General features: G+C 38.9%; 1 protein-coding gene across 2 annotated transcripts in view; it reads right to left on the reverse strand.

Moving 5' to 3' along the window:
• Positions 1-19247, reverse strand: part of nck2a (NCK adaptor protein 2a) — a 40121-nt gene extending 20874 nt beyond the window's left edge. The window contains exons 1-2 of one of the 2 annotated variants that reach the window (XM_067603887.1): positions 19000-19247; positions 18065-18131 (exon numbers count right to left, since the gene is read on the reverse strand). The gene's annotated coding sequence lies outside the window, so the exon portion shown is untranslated. The remainder of the gene's footprint in view (positions 1-18064; positions 18132-18999) is intronic. The other variant, XM_067603884.1, reaches the window with a different exon arrangement.
• Between the last annotated feature and the right edge of the window lie 513 nt (positions 19248-19760).

Consider the following 19760-nt stretch of genomic DNA (forward strand, 5'->3'; position numbering starts at 1 on the left):
CTGAGGTGATGGTGTGTGTGTCCACAACAGAAAGAGAAGAAAAAAAGAGAGAGAGAAATAAATTGTGGATGTGTGTGGGAAAAAGCAGGTCACTTCCAGGTCAAACAAATTGCAGCAAAGGCTGTAAGCTGCCTGCCACACATTATAGTGTGGGCAGAGAGAACAGAGCTTTTAAAAAATTATGAGGTAAAATTTGGTGTTTTCCAGCTGTATTTATGTATGAACTTAAAGGTTAATTCTTGACTCTGGAAACTTTTTTGTCAGTAGTCTGACAAAACTCCAACTTGCTTATTTCCAAAGCTTTCAACCACATCTTATGGCCGGCCTCAGTGGACGAAGTTACTCAGTTGTCATTGAGACTGTCGACTAGTCGATCGACAGAAAATTACCATTTTGCTAATCGATTAATTGGTTTAGTCATTTTTTAAGAAAAAATGCCAAAAAATTGCTGTTTTCAGCCTCTCTAATGTGACGATTTAATGCTTTTCTTTGTCAAATCTTTGGGTTTTGGACTGTTGATCAGACACACATCTGAAGAGATCAGCTTTGACTTGTAATGGCCATTTTCACTATTTTCTATCGATTAATCGAGAAAACAATCTGCAGATTAATTGATGATGAAAATAATCTTTAGTTGCTTCCCTTGTTTGTTACCGCATCAAATAATAACAACAAGTGGTTGTACATGAGGTAGGCCACAAGTTGTAGTTCACAGCTTCAGAAACAAGAAGTAAGATGTGACGTTGTGCTGAGAACCATATTTATGTTATTTTGTGATCATAAAATAGTCATTTGAAGAGAAGAAAATACTGTTCGCCTGAAGCCTGAAACACAACAAACAACAGAATAGGTCTAAAATCAGCCGGCAAAATCGACCTATAATTACATTTAGTCCATCTAGCGGCCGTAATAATTATGACCCGGGGAAGTGACACAACTCAGATGACATTTGTTGTTTGTTGTTTGTAAACACACAGCATTCAAAGTCGGCCCCTCCTCACCAGCTCGACACTAGAGCGAGACAGAGAGAGGGAGAGCAGCAGTGGCCAAGCGAGCTAGAGAGCGAACGAGGAGAGCGAGCGGTGCTGGCGAGAACAAAGCCGTGAATAAGATAGATGAAACGTTATTTCCAGATTGTTTCACAGCAGTTACGTTCTAAAGCACAAATAAACATGCCCACACCTCCACCCAACCCTGCAGGAAGCTGCCACATTGCCAGATTTAGTGTGAATGCAGAGCTTCATCCTGTCCGCTGTGGCCTCTCTGCTCTGCGTGTGTGTAGCTCAGCCCCGCCCTCGCTCGAACAGACACACAGACCGGAGAGTGGAAAGAGAGCAGAGGAGAGAGAGACGCAGACAGTGATGTAACCTGGTCGTTACGCTACGAGTCCTGACCTCACACCTGCACGCTGTTATTGGCTGAGGGCTACACACCCACTGACCAAAGGTTGACGCCCAGAAGCGTCCCGAACAAAGCTGAATAATAAGAAAATAAGAAAATACAGGCAGAGGTAGGGTCTCTGTAGATACACACACCGCCACACACTTGTAGTGGGTCATAAATGATGATTGAATGTCTATACATTGTTTTGTTTTTTATTTAGGAAAATCCTGTACAGTATACCTTTAATGTTACGCTCCTATGGGTCGCTCTGAAAACGCCATCTGTCCTACAGAGGATGCTGAAAACACTCATATATGTCACTACTAATAGGTAGCGTTTATCAAATCAATCCTTGTTCAATTGTCTGATGACAGAAACAGAAAATTTGTAAAGGAGAATAACTAAATCACGACTTTGGCTGTAGAGCAGGAGGGGACTGAGTGTAGGTTTAACCAGACACAGAGAAGTGTTTGTCCCACGCATTAACACAAGTGATGTGAGAGTTTTGTTGTTTGCCAACCTAAAAGGGATGGAAAAGAAGACATTTAACCATTTTCTTTCTGTTCAGGCATTATATGTGGAGAGAAGTCCTGAAGCATGTATTAACAGCATTTTCAAAATTAGCCAGTTTAGTGTGAATATAGTCCCTCTTCAAAGCTTTGCAAATTTATGTGCTGTCAAACATGGAAAGACTGCTGGTAGTTTTGAAACGCTTTCACCTGAAGCACTGATGAATTTAACATGACCATTCAAAAAATGTGCTGAGAACATGCAATGCTCGATGCCATATAAAGCATTTTGAGACTTGAGGCAAGAAATATTTCAACACTGCAGAGTATTACTGGCCAGGACTCTTTACTTTGTTGAATATGACCAGATTGTGGAATCAAATAGTCAAAATAGCCCGATCAGAGCAAGCCATGCAAATAAGCTTTACTTACACTTTGAACAGTCAATAAAGTCTATCAGCAATCCGGAAACAATATAAAAAGGAGCACTCAGTAATAAGAGGATATGCTGACTAATAAATGTAAAAGAGTATAAAGATGCTATATATATATATGTTCTTCATGAGTGAATGACCGTGGGAGTCAGGCAACTGAGGGGTAATGAAACTACACTTATGAAAGGAATGATGTCACGATGTTTTGTTCAATTTCATGGTACTTTTTCATTTGGAAAATTACACAGAATTCTGCCAAAAATGACTTGTTCATACAATCAAATGTGCCTCTCTGCAGCTGTCAAAACCTCTTCTTTCTGACTACAGCTGTGGCAGTCATGAAATGTTGCCAAGTAAATAAGGCAATTATTGTCTCAAAATGATTCCTTCTTCATTTAGGTTGTTTTTACAGATGTATGTATGTTTTAATGATGTAATCAAATAAAATTAGGAATAGATAAATAGTCAAAATAAACATAGACAATGTTTTAATTATGAGCCTTTCCAATGAGAAAGCTTACTGTTCTAAAATACAAACATTTGCCAAGGCAAAAGTGGGCCTGGTATTGAACTTCAATTCTTTTTAGGTAAAAATCAAAATGTTTTTATTTCAAGGTATCAAAAACTGATAAGTGCTGAATGTTGGTAATGAATAGTATAGTAATACTGATTCATTTCACATTCAACTCAACAATATGTTCTCTCATAAGGAAAAAAAATGAAAGAATGGTTTCTTATTTCATTACTCAGAGAAACATGGCCTACTCTGAGAACTGGTATTTATTCAAATTTAAACAAAGTAAAACTGGCTTTTTGTCTTTTTTTAATTTAAAGTTCTTTGAAATGTTTCAACATTTGTACTTTATATCAGTTGATGTAAAGTGTACAGACAACAAATCAAAGAACAACTATCAATCAACAGCACAAGTTTGTAGAACATTAAAAGGAGCCTGTAAACTCTGTCACAACTTCACAACTGCTTATCAGACGATCAGATAGCTTTGGTGACCTCCTCCCCCAAAACCGACGATCTAACATTCACACCCACTTCATGCCGTGATCGGCCAGCTGTGTGGAGGTGAGAAAGAAGCCGGAATTGGAGCTTCTCTCCAGTTTTGTTTTTTTTTTTCCATTGTTGACAACAATTTCTGACACTTTTTATGTGAGATAAACTGAATGCGACACTACGAATGTCTTCCAGGAGAGACTGTCTGGAGTTGTGAGCCGTTATCCCCACATTTAAATATCATGTCTCCCCTCTCTCTATGATGGATAATTTTTGTCTGGTACAACTGGTAACACTTTTTATTTCCAATGCAGTGGGACGACACATCAAATAGTTCTGATTGAACATAAACAGACCCTTATAGTCCTTTGTGTCAGTACACAGAAGCAAGCTAGACAACCACAAACCCAACCTCAACAAACCGTCATGTCTTAATCTCCTACGCGTTATTCTCAGAATATCTGATGACTCGATTTTCCTGTTACCTACAACTTCCTCTCCTGAAAACATTTACTCATTGGCAGAGCCACACAGTTAAATACACTGCTAACTTTGTACTTTCCCAAAGGGTGTGTCTATCAAAGTTTTACCTACAAATACAAACCTCCATAGAGGAATACACAAGTTCTTCTAATTTCACTCTGCATGGAAGCATAAACTCCAAGCAACACAATCTAACCCATATTTGATAACAACCTACAACATACGAACACAGAAACTTACTTTATTTTAGAGTTTTGGAAAGTTGTACTTGTTTATGCATATTAAGTGGATATTGACTATACTAGTTTGTAGTGTGTGACATTTGTCTTAGTCTGTTTATGTTGTTTGCATTTATTATTGTAACAATCTTCATGTTCAATGATCTTAATCTCAACAATACATTTACCTGGTTAAATAAAGGAAAATAAAATTAAATGTTATTACTGTGAGCCACTTCATGCTGTTCTGCTTCTGCTCATGAATTGCTGTGTTGTTTACATCTCCCCTCTATGCATAGGCAGCAGCATTGGTTTGTTTATACCTTTCAATTGTCTCGTACTACTACAAGCCTCCCAAAATTCTCACAGCCCTGACAGCTCCTTTTCTTACCTTTTGCATTTCAGTAGAAAGTGAATACACACAGTGGACAAAACTACAAAACAATGTGACCCTGGGTATATTTAAGGGACACTTCATTCAAAACACAAAATACAGGCATTTCCTTATTCTTTCTCTCTTTCTTTAGTGGCATCTAGCCATGCAAGTAGTTTTATTGTGAAGATAGTAGAGTAAAATTGCACTTGTGGTGCTCACAGCAGCATTAAAAATTTGCAATTCAAAGACTCAACACCAATGTCTCTTTCCAGAACTGATGTCCCAATTACTTTGGATAATGCATCGACCTCATGTGGATCTTTTTGGGGGTCTAATAAATGCATGAATTCCAAATAGGACTGGAACAGGGAAAACAGATTATTAGTGAAGACAAAGCTTTCCCTTAGGCAGGCGCTAAGGGGGTTCACTCTCAAACAACAAACTCTACAGTTCCATGCAGGTTAGCATATACATTAACATGCATCTGTGAGTACCCCTGCAAGCAATAAATGGCAGGCAGAAATTTCCTCTTAATGAGGTAACATGGGAGGGTAACTAAATAAGCTTCTATCATCTATCATTGTGTGCATGATTGTGTTGTGTGCACAGTTTGCAGCTTTCAGTTAATTCACTGCATGCTTCGTAGGTGATGACTATGCAAACCATACCACCTATGCTGTATGAGGAAATCAACTTGCAATTACCCAATGGGCTCAATGGGTTGCCAAATTAATTATAAAATGACCTACTGGAGGGATAAGTTGTGAAAGATGATGTTGTAAAATGAGGTTAGCTCATGTGGAAACTCCCGTAAAGAACTCGGTACAGAAATAGTCCCCTGAAACTCTCTTACTCCCTTTCTTCTTCCTTGTGTAACACAAACCACTGTTGACTCGTTCCCGGTTTGAGCTTCACCTTCTCTTTGTACCTTCTGCTCCACTGGTCTTTCTACTCCTCCCTCGGATATGGACCTGAATTATTCTCTTTGATCAGGGACTACCTTGAGGCTCCCGAGAGAGAGCGGACTGATGTAGCAAGAGCACTGCAGAAAGACTGGTGCAACACAATGCAGACCTGTTGAACGTCTTAAACCGCCCTCGCTCAAGTACACAGGTGGAATATCGACTCTGGCCTTTAACTTATAGTCAACTGTTGAGTGGATACACAGTAATAGTAAAACAGTAAATATTTTAATAGTTTGTGTTACAAACAAGAAGTAGCTTAAAGGTGGAGTGTGTAGGATTTAGTGGCATCTAGCAGTGAGGTTGCAGTGTAGAAGTGTTTGGTTTGTCCATTCTGGGCTACTGTAGAAACATGGCGGGCTCCGTGGAAGAGGACCCTCTCCCTACGTAGATATAAAGGGTTCATTCTAAGGTAACATAAACACAAAAATTTTTATTTTAAGGTGATTATACACTAATTAAAACATGACTATTATATTCCATTTCTGCCGAGTCAGTTCTGCTAGATGACACTAAATTCTACACACTGCAACTTTAAATCAGATTATAAAAACCAAATTGTGTGAAATCATTTCCTACTGAAAGTGATAACAGTCAACATCTGGCTAAACAGATCAATGATCAGTTATCCCCTGCTGCAAAGATATTAGATAGTCTTGTTTTCAGCAAATGGAAAAAGTGAGAAATTGTCAATTATTTTCGAAGGAAAAGAAAACATTTTACTATTTTATTTGTTTTCCATGACTGACTAAAAAAACAATCTAAATTTATCCAGGTTTTCCAAGACACATGGGAACTCTTTCTAAAGGAACACAAGCAGAGAGTTGTTATTGGTATCCTGCTTGTCTTTCTTGCGTATGTTTGTTTGTCTATGTTACATAACGCTGTGTTGACGTCAGAGCCACTCGAAGAGAAGAACAGTATGTTGAAAATGGTAATGGCATGTGTAAGAGGTGCGTCTCTCTTTTCCATGAACATAAACCACATACGTCAGGTCTAGAGAGCCATATTTTAATGTCAAAACTGCATGAAATTGCTGTATTGCTTGCACTCTATCACAGCATTAGACCCGGCTCTGCCAAACATCTGGAAAACACATTGACACGTTGGGATGTGTTACCGGATTAAATATAGGAAAACATCTACACGGAAAGGATGAGGGGAAGATTGTGATTCCTTACTTTTTTTATGCTGCTCACTCCACATTTTCTTAATTTAACTATGTTTGGTTGACTTTGATAAGTCGATAAACAGAAAATGAATTAACAAGATTAACATTGTTAATCTTTTCTGTCACCAGTGTCTGCACATAGAATTAGTTGTCCAGTATGATTGCTCAAGTAAGAAAAGAAACAGAAAAAAAGGTTAACAGAAAGTTAAGTTAAGAGAAGTATTCTGATTTGCTGAGTTAGATAAGACTGATAACATTTCATGTCTATACACTAAATATGAAACTATTGCCAACAGCCAGTTGGCTAAGCTTAGACTGGAAACTGCTAGCCTGCCTCTGTCAAAAGGAAAAAAAATCCTAAAACACTGAGGTGTGAAAAAGTGAAAATGTCAAGTTGTGGTTTTATCAGGGGGAGGGGGGTGGTCTCTGCTAGTTGCCTGGCAACCACACAGTGACTACACTACACTATACTGTATTTTTTTATTGTAAATAATGATCCCTAAACACAGAACACTATATTGATAGTTTAACAAAATGAGGGACAGAGCAGGACCTGAAGAGTGAAAACTATAGACACAAAGACATAAACAGCTATGCCAATTAAAAAAACAAAACACAAATCTGATCCAAATACTGTAGAGAATTCAGAAAAAATTGATACGGCTGTTAAAACCAATCATCCCAAAGTTCTCTGTACCTGTAGCCTCTGTGTGTGTGTGTGTTGGTGTGTGTGAGACTCGTCCCTCTCCTGCTGGCTCGCTACTATTCCCCGATCCCACACCTGCTTCAAACCATCCGCCGCATGCCCACACTTAAATAAATGTCGGTATCACCGTTCACTGCTGCCTGACATTTATATTTGCAGTCTTCAAAATGCGCAGCAGTATCATAAAATATGTTGGGGGAACCATACATCTTGCTACTTATTCATGAAGGTGATGTGCATTCTGACGGAAACGTACCGAAACGTGCAGTCGACACAAGGCGAACACTAGCGTTAGCAGTTAATTCTACTTCCAACTGAGCCATATCTCCTCCTGCTTGAAGGCAAAACTGTTACTGAAGCCATGAGCGGGTTTATTTACAGAGACATACACCATTATTCAAAATACCAAATTATTAGTGGAATTCCTCTTTAAAATACTTCTTCTCACCCAATGGACTCTCCCGTTCCTGTTACAGTTTTCTGCACTGTAGATTTCCAGAGCATGACATCTCACCATACACTCCAATACCACTATAGTGATTTAGTGTGGCCAGAGCGTAGGATGGCATTTCTCCTTCTTTGACACGGAGATGATATCACTCCTTCCACTGAACTGCTGCCAAATAAAACACTAAAGTACCACATTCAGCCAGCAGCTCTCCGTGCACTGCTGAGGAAAACCGAGGTCACACTGAAACAACTGTGGTTCTGCCAAACCAAAACAGCAGATATGGTAAAAAGATGGCCCGCAGCGAGTGTATATGACTGTGTATGTATGAGCAAGAAAGAGAGAGTCCACAGGCCAAATACTGTGTGTGCAGTCTTGAATTCTCAAGAGAATTCTGTGGCACTCTGAGCTATACATCTCATAAATAAAGCAGGATTTCCTTCGGCTGCAGCCATGTGTATGTGTGAGAGAATAACAGAGAGAGAGAAAGGGCACAAATGGATTAGGAGAGCTATCATATTGCTCCATTCAGCAACTGAATCAACTCCCAAGCACGCAGCAGCACAGTGCAGGACAAAATAAATGAAGAAATAGGGTGCATCCCAAGTCTCTTAAATTGCATCCACGTTTCCCTCACTTGCGTCTTTTCCTTGCGTCTTAGTCCCTCCCACTGTGGATGCCAGGAGAGTAACAAGGAAACCAAGCGAGGAGAAAGGAAACGAGGAAATTTGTTTTAAGAGACATGAGACATCCTCTCCTCTGAAGCGTCATGTGAAGCGACGTCCGTTTCTGATGATGACGACAACTGATCACAACTGGATCAGCTGTCAGTCGGCTTTAACAGGTGTAGAAACTTCTGATGGAGTTTGTGTCTGTACACATGTGCACTGTGCTAATGCTAATAAAGGTTCACAGTTATCACCACTAGAGCAGCTGTTTCCTTTCTGCAGCCTGTTACCTGTTTAACAAACAGGTAACCTAAACAAAAACCTGCATTCTGCATTTATACTGTGTCCTGCTCAGAGGCACAGGAACCATTTCTACTTGCAGAATGCGTTATAGTATTTATTGATTATTTGCATCTGTATTTTTTGATAACCCTGATAGTGAATTCATCATTCAATAACCCAGAATATGATCAGGGTGTTTTCTGAACACTGGAAAATATGTATTTGGCTAAATGTTTCAGGGCAAATGGAAACAATTTAACTCATATCAAACCCGACGCTCAGGAATTTTCAGCCTCACATGTGACTGAATGGAAATGACGATAAATGATGTGTTTAACTGTTATTATGGATAAAATTAAAGTCAGGAAGAGTCTGTCTGTCAGCAAGAAACAGTTTAACGGAGGAAATAACATCATGAAAAAAAATCTTTCTTATAAATGAAGAAAGTTGTTTATGGTTCTTTTGTTGATCAGACCAGCAAATAACAGATTTTGAACTATAATGAATCAGAAAACAAATAAAACATAAAACTTGGGAATGATACACTTAAATTTAATCTATAATCTGTCTCCACTTCGGTATGAAACTGTAGTGATGTATCAGATCAGTCTGATCAGCTGCAGCGTCCAATCAATAACTGATATCCAATAAGGGGGCGTGCCGGCCGGTAAAAGACTTCCGTGAAGGCTGCTCTCATGTTTCCTCGCCCCTCAGAGATCCCTCCTCGCTCCTCGGAGCAGAATAAGAGACTTGGGACGCCTGTCCAAATGGCGCATCAGGAACAACTTCCGGTTCAGGCGAGGAGCGAGGAGACATAAATTAAGAGACTTGAGATGTACCCATAGTGTCTTTGTAGACATATGTTAAAAAATAGTGGTGATTCCACTTGATAGTCTGTCTGATCTTATACGGTTACGGCCAAGAATACGACCATACACGACCATTAATTGGTTGGTCAATAAAATATTTTAAAAAATTGTGACAAATTCCTCACAAGTTCTGAAAGCCCAAAGAGTCATTTTCAAATGCTTTGTTTTGTCCGACAAACAGTCCAAAACCCAGTTTACCAAAATATATAAAAACACACAAAGCAGGAAACCTTCATATTTAAAGCAAATACTATTTTTGCTTGAAACTGTTTAAACTGTGACAATTAATCAATTATCAAAATAGTCAATTGGCTAATCAATTGTTTCAGGTCTAAACAGAAGAGATATCAAAATAGAGCTGTTGTTTCTAAAGCATAAATCTGTCCATCACATTGAAATATCAACCATGATTAGCCAGACTGTAGTCCAGATGGTTGGTGTGACTTATTTTCAGACAGGCTGACAATCTCTCTATGCACAGTTCCTCCACTTCCTTCATATGACATCTAGCTGGACTAGGCTCAGATATAAGCTTGGGAAAAAAACATTTACATTTATTGCAGCTACTAACATAATTATTTCACGGGTCAGTGACATGAGCAGCTCAATAAGCCTGACAATATGTTACAAGCCGCAGTCTGGATCTCACACACACACTAAGTAAATCAACAACAGACATACATCATCCTTTTATTCTCTCTGTTCCCCCGGTGAACAACAACCAAAAAAACAATGGTAATCTATTGAGTGGCTGGTAAAATTTGAACATTCATTAGTCATTTGGCCGGTGGACAAAAACGTTAATTCTGCACCCTGCTAACAATACCCATAAGCAATATCAATACTAGTATCCATAAAATACTAATGATACCCATCTTTATTGCAACAGTCATGTCGTAACCTGTTTGAAATAGAGGTCATATTACAGAGTAATCTACCAGTGTGCTTGCACGCATTGTACTGGCCAACAACACAGCACCATGCCAGATGTCATATTGCGTTACAGTAAAAGTTGAGTGAGGCTGAACTCTGCACACTGCTGGTTGTCAGGTCTCAGATTCAGATATATAGCTACTTTCACTTGGCTGTTGTGTGCTGTGTCTTGTCTCACTCATTGTGTTATTCTGACAACGTTGTTTTGCTCCTGAATTGTAGAAGCACCGGATTTGGTGGCAGGTTTTCACTAGAATTGAATTCCATCCATATAATCCCTCCCAACGTGCATGCCCCAGCAAACGCACACACTACTGATGCGCCTTGAAAAGCTCGCTTTCTGTTTCTTTGTATGTGGGCTAGTGTGGGCACTTCCCTTAATCGCAGAGTTTTCTCAATTATCTTGTGGAAAGCTACTTAGAAACGAATTCTCTATTTCTTTGCAGGCTTAAGTCACGTTTCACTGTGTGCTTGCTCTCAAGAGGTGATGATTATGATGAAAATACAATACTTTTCATTTAAGATAATCAACTGCTCATCCAGTATTTGCATATTGGATCCTGTGACTCAGAGGTTTTCACGCCATTGGTGCAGAAAGCTGAGTGTGTGCATGTTTTTCAGTCCAACAAACTGCAAAGCAAGCTTTTTCCACTGATCCCTGTCTGGTCAAGGGTGTGTTAATCTGTACCTGCACAGCACTGAACACCAACCTTGGCCCAGTTACACAGATACAATTTCTCACTAATACCCTGATTTTAAACGTCATCAAACAGACTCGCCGAAAAAAAGAGGAGGAGCGTGCAGATGATGAGACCAAAAAAAAAAGGGGGAATGGGTGTAACGCATGTAAGTAAGTAAACTTTATTTATAAAGCACCTTTCAAAACCAGAGTTACAAGGTGCTTCACAATGCAAATAAAAATGAGAGAAAAATAAAATAGAATAAAAATAAAAATAAATAAAAAGTGTAACAACACATATCAAAATAAAAACAATAAAAGCATAATAACTACGCAGAAGTCAGATACAACAATAGTGATAATGATCAGTAGACCTCAGTGATCTCACTGTGATCAGGGAACACAGTAATTCAGAGATATAGAGTGGGGCCAGTCCGTGTAGTGCCTTATAGCTAATTAAAAGAATTTTAAAATCAATTCTACAATCTATTGGTAGCCAAAGTAGGTTGGCCAAAACTGGTGAGATGTGTGCCCTATGCTGCGTATTATTTGCAGTCTGTAGACCCGCGTCATAGGCACATCTTCTGTCTGAAAGGGGTATTAATCTCATCTCAAATCAATCGGACCTCTTCAAAGTTTTTATTTTTCTCCCATTACACACCTTAACTGTGAAACTGTTTACATTGTAAGAGAGATTTTGAACAATATATGGGATGAGTTAATATGTTTTTTTTGAGAGGTGACAACCAAACATTTTCTAACCCCTTATGTTCACCATTTGTTACAACGTTATTTGGTAGTCATTGCTACAAACATGATAATGTGAGGCTTTACAACACTTCAGGGACACAGCATGATTTCTAGCTTTAAAAACTATTTCAAGGGGGCGCAAACAGGGTAAGGATCCACTTACTGAATCCAATTAGGTTTAGCTTTCCACATCTGCGAGTGACTACATTTAGAAATAGCTAATATTCAAAGATTAAAGCTTTAAAATCGCCTTTGTTGGCTAATAAGGCAGAAGCACTTTCGATTAATACCCTGATGAATATTCACAACCTGCAGCTACAACCTGAAAATGAAATGAGACTCCAGGAAGTCACTGCTCCCAGCTAAGAAATAGTCCCACAATATACCATAACGCCTATGTAAAACTGCAAATTGTCAGTTTTACACTTCGGCTTTGTATAGATTAAACATATGAGATCAGGGTTGATAGTAGGCAGATTTTGTTACCTTTGGACTGAGCCAGGCTACTCCACAAAGACTGCAGTCCAGTCTTTGTGCCAAGCTTAGCTAACCGGCTGCTGGCTCTGGCATCATATTGAACATGAATATCAGAGTGGTATTGATTATCTCATCTAACTCTCTGCAAGAAAGTGAATAAGTATATTTCCCACAATGTCAGACTATTCCTTTAACAGGGCATCAGTAATTCAACATTCCAAACTGGGATGAAACAGGACAAGATGAAAAAAAATATATAGAGAATATATAGAGAATTTCATACAATTAAGACAAATAGAATTACCTGGCTTTTTTTCAGCTGAAAGGAACATGAAAAAAGCCATAATTGAAGTGACATGGTTGTGGTAGAAATCAAGTCTACCAATGTATATCTCTGCCAATCACACAATTAAGTGAGCAGCATGTAGAACGATTCCCCCATCGCTCATCAGGGAAAACCCTTAACAAATGTGAATCCAAATGTTTACTAGAGCCTCGGTGCCTTTCGACGAGTCCACAGGAATGGCAAGAGATTGTTAATGAGGATGAACCTCAGAGGGATGCATGTAACGTGGGCTGCATCGCTCTAAGGGAAACTCAGAACGTGGATCATTCTGTGAAATACAGATAAGCAAAGCCCTTGTGCTCTGGGTGAGATAACTGAATGTTTGCCTGCATACTGCCTGTTCGTCCATTAGTACAGCCAAAGGGGAAAATGTCCACTTAATTAAATCAATTAGAGCATGAAGGGCCCACTGAAGCCTCCACTGAAAAAAAACATGATAGAACAAACTCACAGACAATAGTTCAACTCTTTTCATGAGTCACAGAAACTCAGGCGATGGATGAGCTATAACCTTGTCTTTATATCATACCTTTTAGATGATGCAAGCCATCTGAACAAGATGCAACCAACAATTATTTTCATTATTAATTCATATGCTGTGTATTTTCTTTGATTGATTAATCGGGGTTGTAAAATATCAGAAAATGGTCAGATTCCCACTACAATTGTCATTTTGAAATTGCTTGCAAAAGCAAAATTGAGAAGCTGGAAACAATTTTTGTTGTTTTTGCTTAAAAACGACAAAATGATCAATGATCAAAATTAGGGCTGCAACTAACAATTATATTTTTCATTATCAATTAATCTACTTATTCATTTCTGGTTTAATCAATTAATCATTGTCTGTAAAACATCAAAAAAATCATGAAGCATTCCCATCATAATTTCCCAAGTCAGTGATATCACAGAAAACTAAGAAAACCAGCTTTCATTCTCATTTGTAAGCTGGCACAAGTGACAATAAAAGTGACAGTAAAAATTACTTAAATGAAGATTCAATTATTAAAAATGTTGCAGACAAATTTTCTCTTGATTAATAAACAAATTGTCATTGATTTAATGCAATTGTTTCAGCTCTAATATTTATACTTTTGTCTGTGTGTGGAGGCACCTGAGGTCCTGAACTCTTGTCCAAAGTGGAAACTCTCCCACTAAGTAGTGTTGGGTTTCATCCCTCACTCTGTCTCACTCCACGGCCCAAAGTGCCATTTTTCTGCTACGTAATATGAACCCACTGAGGTTAAGTGTGAGGAAGCCTCGGATCCTCGATCACTACTCTTTACTATTTAACAAGCAGCTCTCAGGATGTTTAGGAATTCACGGTCACTCTTCTCTGTTGAGGGTGGAGGAGTCAGATTAACATTCTCCAAAGTAATGTCACTTAGGACCTCGGAGGGTGCCCACAATCTCATCTTTTTTTAAATGAATCCATGAATTAAGAAATGCTACAAATGAAGAGATTAATCTTCACGGATCTCTGCAAGAATCTGCTGCCATTTTCTTCTGAGTTTGACATAATATGCCCCTCGCTCCCCACATTCTTATATTTCCTTCATCATCATGTTTCAGATTCTCCTCGACTACTGCGATCACCTCCTGTGCCATCTCATGCCTTCACATCACCACCAAGTGAGTGTAAGGCTGAGATACTGTACCACTGTGCTGAAGCCAGCTTTACTCACTCCCAGTTCCCTCTCTCTCTCTCCCTCCCTTCCTCCCTCACTCTCACTCTCTTCCCTTCATGGTCTCCCCCTCTGTGTCCCAGAGTAGGATTAGGCCTGATGCCCAGTGGTGACACAAGGACACTGGAGCTAACAGACTGTTAGTTCAGTTGTTGGGCATGAATTAGGAACTCAAGCCGTGCGGCAGAGGAGGGAGGGGATGATAGAGATGAAGGACGAGGAGGAGGGAACGGACAAACTTAAGGAACAAAAGAGAACACTCAGGACAAAGAGCTGAAACCTTAAACTACTGATAAGAAGCTATGAATAAAGTCATGGAAAAAGTAAGGTGTAAATTACAGGCAAAAGAAAGATGCTCATGTCTAGATGTTAAAAATGCTTTTCAAACAGATTTCAGAAATCATGACAGCAATTAAGAAATGAATAATCATTGCTGCTCATAGCTGCAATGTGGTGTGAAGTAAAACTCCACTACTACCAGGAAGTTATATAAATTCTAACAACAAACACAGAGCTGAAAGGACTGATAACTGTTCATGGTTTAAACATTTATCAAATAAAAACCTCAAACATTCTCTGGTTCCAGTTTCTCCAATGTGAGAATGTGCTGCCTTTCTGTTTTATATGATTGTACATTTAATATTTTTGGTTGTTGGACTGTTGGCCGGACCAAACAAGCAATTACAGGACGTCACGTTGGAATCTGTGATGGATATTTTTTTGTTGACCCTTTGTAGATCAAATCAGTTTTCCCTCTGCTTAGCACAAATCCTCTTTCTCCTTCCTGGATCATGGGGTTATAGAAAAGAGGTCCATTGTCTTAACTGTAAATAAATGTCAGTTTAAGGGCTACACAGATTACAGACGATTATAATAACAATAGGATGGCCTCTATCTCGCTACCAACATGATGCTCTTCATGAGTATCCCTCTATGTCTCCTGATCGCCCATCTGTGCCCGCACTTCTTAATTCCTTCTCCTCTCCAACAGAGATTAGGATTTCCTGAGGGAGGCAAACATTACGCTTTCAACAAAGCCAAAATATCAATTCTGACGATGATCTCTATTCCCTGCATGATTTCTCCTGCTGCGCACTCGCTTCCTAAAGGAGTGCTCCAAGTTTAACTCGCAGTCCAAACTATGAACTTCAGAAGAACTTCAAACTAGTTTGCATCAACAAACGAGAAGCAGTTTGACATGGAGATGTAAAAATTGTAAAAATGTAAAATATGCAACTCAGGGCATAAATGTATAATACAGTAGCTAATATCTTTCAGCATACTAAACATCAAGGTATGGAATATAAATTTAAAAACCTCAATGAAGTCTCAAATACCATACTGTAATTAAGAGTTTTAAAAGTGAAAAGTGTAAATCTATTTAGAGTTCATTATCTGAGAGAAACTCAGTTTACCTGTTCTTGAAATTATTTAACCACCAATTATAAATTATTATTATTATTATGTATTATCTAAGTATATTATTCTTATTGCTAAATTATCATAAGCTACTAAAATGTATTAATTATTGCACTTCATTATGTGCCATTCATATATGCTAAACTCAGTATATATGGTGTCTATTTACATTTTACTAGATAGATGCAGTCAAGTTCACATCACCCAAAACAGTAGAAAAAAAATTAAAAAGCAAAAACATTTGCTTTTAAAATTTGTGAGGATGTTACATAGACATGTCGTGTTTCCACCAGATCTAACTCCCAAAAAAATAGATGAAACTTTGTGTAGACTCTGCATGACATTTAATTACCAACAGTGTGTGAGGATATTTTAGGCTCATTAAGCATCATATGAGAGAAACACAAGCAGAGTAATTAGCAGTGATTTGGCTTATCATCTCCTCTGTAAAAATGTAGCACAAATGACAAATTCAACATAGTTTTTGACATAAGAAAAAGAAAAAACTAAGTGTGTCACGTAACCTATTTCAATGAAAACCAAATCCGGAAACAGGGCGAATGCTTACACACTCAATATTTTCGGTTTTCATGCGTCATCTACTAACGAGTAACACCAATCCCGAGCCTTGTTTATCTGCACGTACATCTGAATCAAAGAGGTAGAAAGAGTGAAAGGTCTGTGTGTCAAATCAGGGCCGGCCTCCTTCAAAGTCAAAGGAGCAAATACATCATAATGTGTAGATAAGGTTGCCTCACGCCTAACTACTCAGCAAGTGGCCGGGGAAATCCTGCATTCTCCATCACATGCTGGTCACTTGTCAAAACGTGTGTTCAAGTTGGATAATTGGAAAAACATATGACTACATTTTATTTACCAGGAATTTGTTTTTCAGGTGGTCAGGAGTCACTGGTAAATACATCACATCAATTGGACCGATGAACAAGTCACTGCAAGGTGACTGAAAGTCTGTTTGTTCTTTTTATCAGCTTGGATACGTTGTTAATAATTAAATGTAGGCTAGTACAGTCACTTACACACATGATGACAGAGAAATGAAGTCATACCAATACATTTATCATTTTGACACAGACACTATAATGTGTACTGTAAACTTTATACGTTTATCTCTGGTATTTACCACTTTGTCGGCTGTTTGAGGGCAACCTCCTTGGATTAACTTTCAAAATGCTTGACATTTGTAATTGATAAGGGCCGCCTGAATGCACCATTAGTTTTGGTCTGTGAGGCCCGGCGAGGCAATTGAGTCATTCACAATGATTCGTTTCGAAATGGGTCTCCTCTCTGTCCTCTCAGGGCTACGCCTTTGTAAGCTGTGTACTGACTGCACATCAACTGCAGGGCTGCATCTAAACGTTTGTTTCAATATTAATTAAACCACCAATTCTTTTTATTATTAATTAACCGGTCAATTACTTCACTGCTAATCGTTTAGTCTATAAAATGCCAAAAAAAACTGGAAAAATGTCCACAAGTTTGTTAAGCCCCAGGCGATGTTTTACAATGTCAACAGTTCAGTTTACAAAGCTGTTAAAGAGACAAAAGCTGCAAGTTCTCACTTGACCGATTATCAAAACAGTTGTCTATTATTTTTCTGTCAATCAACTAATCATTTCAGGTTTAATTAACTGTAAGAATTCCCTTACTTGTACATGTATGCACCAATTAAATAATGATTCATCAAACCCTTCAACTTTTAAAAGCAACCTGAAGGGTTTGTTTTTTTGAAGAGAAGTGCTTAAGTAGTTTGCTAAAATTCCAAGGACAGATGTCTGAATGAATGGGCATCTGTCGAACTTTATTTCAAGAGCCAGTAAATGTTTAATCTAATGCTTTCAAACATATTTGACTTCCAGGATTCTTATTATTTACAAGCAGTAAGTGGTAAATGGTTGACAGCTCAACTTACAAGGGACTTGAAAGACTGTTTACAGAGTTGTACGACTTGACAAGTACCTTACATAATACCTTACTGAATATTGCTGGGAAGTCAAATAAATACAACAGAACAGCCTGTTCTGAAATCTACTATACCAGGGACTGTGAAACAAAAGCTTCTGACACTGACTTCATTAGGAACCCTACTTATGTTAGACTGGATTTTAAAATGTCTAACATTTGAAGTATGCAGGGCATTTAAAATCACATTTTTTGCCTTGAGAGTTCTTAACTTATGAGGTAAGATAGGAAGTTTCTGCAATACAGGCCCAACAGTCTATTATTGCCCTTTCCTTCTACATACCTGTCATTGCTGAGCGAACCTTGTCCTGGAACTCTGTGTTACCATGGCGCCCTTAACAAAGGTGTGTCTGCAGAATAGGTGTGCCATGAGTTATGTACCTGTACCAAAACCTGCTGTCTGTAACCTTGAAGTATCCTGTATCAGTACATTGGCAACAGTTGGTGGGGAAAAATACATTCCTCCCTGTCTCTTCAATTAAAAAAAAAAGAATTTATAGGCAATCAATAAGCAACTACTCCAGCCAAGCATGACAGATTGTGTATCCTGTCATCCACTGGGCTTGTATGGAGGGATACATGCTGTAGTTACCACGAAGAGCCACTAGAAACATTACCAAGCTCTGCATGGGGCACCAGTTACCAATCTGAGGTGTTTGGGCAAATAGATTTCATTGTGTCAGCTTGTAACAGATACATTGACCACTAATAATGAAAGGATGGGTACATGTGGATTAAAGCAAGTAAATAAATAACAGAAAACAAGAAAACAAGTCTAACACAAGAGATGTCTTGGAAAACAGACATGTCTAAAGACCTGCTTGTAGATTGTAGCCAACGCTTTCAGGCCTCCATGAAGTCGTCCTGTACAAATAATTCAAATGCTTCCGTAGATGCATTTAATCTGTCTTTTTTTATTTAAAAGAACCCAGAATTAAGCCATTCAATGTGTGTTATTTCATCGAAACAAGCCCAATACGCATGGCAACCCGAGGCTCCCCAGCACGTCTAGTTAAACCACATCTGAGTGGACAAAGACCCAGCGTCAAATCTAGAAAGTGAGAAGAGTTAAGCTGCCATTTGGTCCCAACTTTCACGACTGTTTGTGATTAAAACTTTCAGAAGCGAGTGAAACAAAAGAAGACACGTTTAAAGAGCGCTTGAGTGGGCAAAGTGAACCGTCCAACTTGCACAGTTCATTTGCGGTTACGAGCTTACCTTAGTGTTCACTCCAGTGAGAATGGGCAAACGGCGACACACTCAACGCGAAAAAATGAAAACCCGCCTAGCAAACAATAAGTAACTAAGCCCGCGTGAAAGCCACAAAAATAACGTTTAAATCCACATATCCTTGCTTTTCACAATTGTTCTTTCGTTTAAAACGTGGACTGATCATATACTGCTCGACCTATCCTCGCTTGTTTTTCTGTCGCAGGCTGGCTGCCTCCGCCTCAATCACACGCACCTCAATCACACGAGGAACAATTGACTTCCGTTCTCATCCTTCAAAAGAAAACAGTCAGAACCAAAGTCAGAGTCGGAACCAGAGTCAGAATCAGGGTCAGAATCAGAGAGAGTCAGAATCAGAGTCAGAGTCTGAACCAGAGTCAGAATCAGGGAGAGTCAGAATCAGAGTCAGAGTCGGAATCAGAGTCAGAATCAGGGTCAGAATCAGAGAGAGTCAGAATCAGAGTCAGAGTCTGAACCAGAGTCAGGGTCAGGGTCAGAATCAGAGTCAGACTCAGAGTCAGAGTCAGAACCAGAACCAGAGTCAGAGTCATAGTCAGAGTCAGAGTCAGAACTAGAGTCGGAGTCAGGGTCAGAAGCAGAGAGAGTCGGAATCAGAGTCAGTACCAGAGTCAATCAGAGTCAGAGTCAGAACCAGAACTAGAGTGAGAATCAGGCTCAGAATCAGAGAGAGTCAGAAGCTGAGTCAAAGTCAGAACCAGAGTCAGAATCAGAGTCAGTCAGAGTCAGAG

The sequence above is a fragment of the Thunnus thynnus genome, chromosome 11 (genome assembly GCF_963924715.1).
Source record: "Thunnus thynnus chromosome 11, fThuThy2.1, whole genome shotgun sequence".
Classification (NCBI taxonomy): Eukaryota; Metazoa; Chordata; class Actinopteri; order Scombriformes; family Scombridae; genus Thunnus; species Thunnus thynnus.